Raw genomic sequence first — 3714 nt, 5'->3', positions numbered from 1 at the left:
GGGGGGGCAAGAGAGCCGCCTCCGGCGCGTACCACTGCGCCCGCCGCGGGGGGGTGGGAGGAGCCTGCCCCTGGAGCCGGGCCTTCCGCGGCCGCGGAGCTCCGCGCTGATGCGCGCAATCGCTGCGTTTAAACGGACGCGTTTTGGAAGAGCCGGCTGCGAAAATCTGCGCGATTAGACAACTGACGTGCGGCCGCAAAAATTCATTGCTAGAACTGCCTCACGCCCGTGGAAGACTTCTTTCATCCACAGAAAGCTTTTTCTAAGCAAACAAAAAATAGTTTGGGGCTTGGGCAAAACAAAAAAAATTACCAGGAGTGAAACAGCAAGTTCTGCTTTATAATTTGATTCCTATAATGCAAATAGGCTCAAGAAATTTGAAGTGGCACAAAAAGTTAGGATGACTAGGAAATGAAGAACCTATCTTAGGCAGCTTCTAGCTTAGGGTCCGCTTATTTAGCTTAGGAAAATAGGGCTAAGAACAGGCACAAATGCCTTCTATAAATACATCAGAGCTGCTGAGGGAGGGAAGGGCTAATTTAAACTAAATGACAATATGGGCATAAGAACAAATGGGCATGAAGTTAGTCAGAAATCATTTTAGGAAGATACTTCTACTCATATTACTTACCTTCTGAAACAGGGTAGTGGAGAACTAGGGAAGTCACGTTGTCTCCCCCCCTCACACACACACACTTTTTTTTTTAAAACCACATTACTCCAACAGACTCAAGTAGATGTCTTTGAAACCATGACCCTATTCTTATTTGGAGTCTTGGAAGTTAGCCTCAGAACTTGGATTTGTGGGATTACATGTGCCTCCTTGCTTTTCTTTCAGAGGTATTTAGGGAGATCATAAACATCATGAGACTCATAATGAAGTGACAGAAATAAACACCATCTTCATCCTTCTACCCATTTGTTTTGCCTTTGGCTATCCATGTGCTTGAAGAGCACTGACCTTAGGTTTAATATTGCACAAAAGCTAGTAACTGCTTTTTACTTGAATACATGCTAAACCAGTGCTTCAGCAACCTTACTGACACAGGTTACAGGCTGACCAGAGCACTGTTCTGAACTGGTACCTCATATGGTTAAGGCCGAGGCTTTATCCTGCAAAGACTTAAGTTTTGAACATGTTTTAACCCATTGTCCCACCTCAGTGAAAACATTAAGATGCTTAAAAAGTGAGGTACATGTATAAGAATTCACAAAACAAAGGCCTGATATTACAAGGGAGCAAGCAGGCAAGTTTGAAAGAGGGCCAGTAATAAGAAACTCCTATTGGGTCGGTTAGTTCATCATTTCCCACTCATTAAAACAGTATTATTCCCTGCACTAGAGAGAAACGGTTCATGACAAGCAGTCTCCTTTTCTAGATTTTCCTCCCTTGCCCATCACACACATTCCACTGCTGGTCCTCTATCTTCAAGCAGTTTATAATTAGCACTAGCATAAGGGAGATGGCAGACTGTAAAACAAGTACAAGCTTGGACCTGTATAAATCATTAACACAGGTTTAACAGCATTCATTATTTCACTGTTAACATGCTTTGCACCACAATTGCCCAGACATGGCAGTAAAAGCATCCCCTACCCAAAGGGCAGTTCTCTCCTCTTTGAAGCCCAAGTCATGCTCAACACACAGCCACCCCCCAACATGCATTCACACTTCCACTTCAGGGCAACATACGCTAACTGCACAGAAAACCTGTATCAGATAGAAATGTTAATCCTGAAATCCTAAAATGTTTTCACCTGGATCAGGAAATTTTTCACCAACATCTCCTCAACAGCAATAGTATTTCTTCTCCTCTGACACCCTTGCTGAATAGGGCAAGGAACAAAAGATCACAACAGCTTTCTTGAAGCTCTTCTCTTTCACTCCTCTATTGAGTGTAGGAATCAGCCAAGCCTTTATCACCCAGCCCTTGCCAAGCCCACACTCCTCTTAAAAGACATATGCATCAGACCAACTCCAGGCCCTTGCAGAGCAGCACAGGGAAGTTCAGCCACCGTCTGGGTTGGGTCAGCAGTGTGCAGTCTGAAGCGCATCCGAGTGCGCTGAATTCACACAGCAGAGGGCACTGATAAGCTTTCCAGTTCCGCGCTGTCAAAACAGATGGGTTGGACACAAATCACACAAAATAGGATGGTCTCACATGTATTGACATTACCTAATACAATTTTTCTTGAATACTACTGATACAGACAAAAACAACTTTCTGATCACTAAGATGATTTTAGTTCATTTTTTATTCCTTTTTTCCTCCCTGAAATTCTATAATATTTGATTAGGAATTACATTAAATAAAAAGGTAGCATTTTGCAGCACAGTCATTCTATTTTAATCTTGAGTAAACACTACATTGGTATAGTATTTTGTAAAACCAAAGCATTTCTAAGATATCTTTATCCCTTTATAAGCTGAGAAGCTTGGAAAATAACAGTGAAACAAGACTACTTGCCTTTACATTTGTTAAGACGGTCCATCTCTCTAGTAACTTAATTATTCTTTTTTTCAGGTCACTCTCTCTCTGATGCTGCAGTGTCCCTCTGGGAAGATTTATTATTAACATTGGCCAAACCCTAGAATCTAAAATTAGGGAAATGAATAAGCCAAGCCATCTGTTAGAACCTGCTTTTAATCTTATTCGTTACACTAGTAGCTCAGGAGCTACCTGCAGAGGTGCCAAACACACTCTTCAGGAGAGACTATTCTTGTTTTCAAAGCATTCACTAACAAAGATAACTCAGCAAGGCCTGTGGCAAAGTAGTCACTGACTTGCTCACCCTTAGCCCCAATACAGGAATGAGTAAGTAGTATCAAAGAAAAAGACAAGTCAAGCGGCTTATTTAATCCACAAAGCAGCAGAGGTAGAAACAACCCTCAGCCTCCAAACTCCTGTAACCTACTGACTGATGGGTGTTACTCCATCCTATCCTGATTACCCACCCTGCCTTTCAGGGTTTTTCAACCTCGGTTTGCCTGTTGCTGTTACTCTAATCCTACTTCATTATTCAAGTTTTCAGGAAAAATACTAGATTCAGGATAAATCCTTGTGTGGCCATACTCAATGCATCCCCCTATTTTGACGGTAAACTATTGATAACTATTCTTCAAACATATTTTAATTATGTGTGTACCCTTCTTAAAAAGTTATTTTAATATTAAATACAAAATTAATAATTTACTTCAGAACATACGACCTAGAAGAGCAAGAAGTATGACAAAATATAGAAATCAAGAGATCCCACACCTGCCTCCATCTATCCACTAAACCAACTACGTGACGAAGGAGCCTATATTTAATACTTGCTCTTGGTGACTCCGCTCCAGGTTGCTTCCCCTGCTTGGCCTCCACGGGCTCAGTGTCACCACTCACTCCAGTGCTTTTCCGGAGACCTGAAGCAGTTTACTCAACTTTTAATCTTATTTTGTAAAAACTGAAGCAGAGGGGTAGTATTTTTTGCCGCTTGGGGGAGCAGCAATGACTCCTTTTAACCGCTACGGCGTTGTCAAACACACTCAATCCCCTGATGTCACTACCCGCTAACGCGAAAGCCACCACGTCCGCCTGATTAATATGTAATCAGCGAACAGCTTCTGGTGAGCAGAAGGCGGCTGTTGCCCCCTCACGGCACCTGGGCAGCCCGGGAAGCCCACGCGGCCCGTCAGACCCGGTTATGAGACGCCGCGGCCGCCCGCCCCTC

This window comes from Apteryx rowi, unplaced genomic scaffold (genome assembly GCF_003343035.1).
Source record: "Apteryx rowi isolate R43461 unplaced genomic scaffold, aptRow1 scaffold_2, whole genome shotgun sequence".
NCBI classification, from domain to species: domain Eukaryota; kingdom Metazoa; phylum Chordata; class Aves; order Apterygiformes; family Apterygidae; genus Apteryx; species Apteryx rowi.
Note: the sequence above shows the minus strand (reverse complement) of the source record.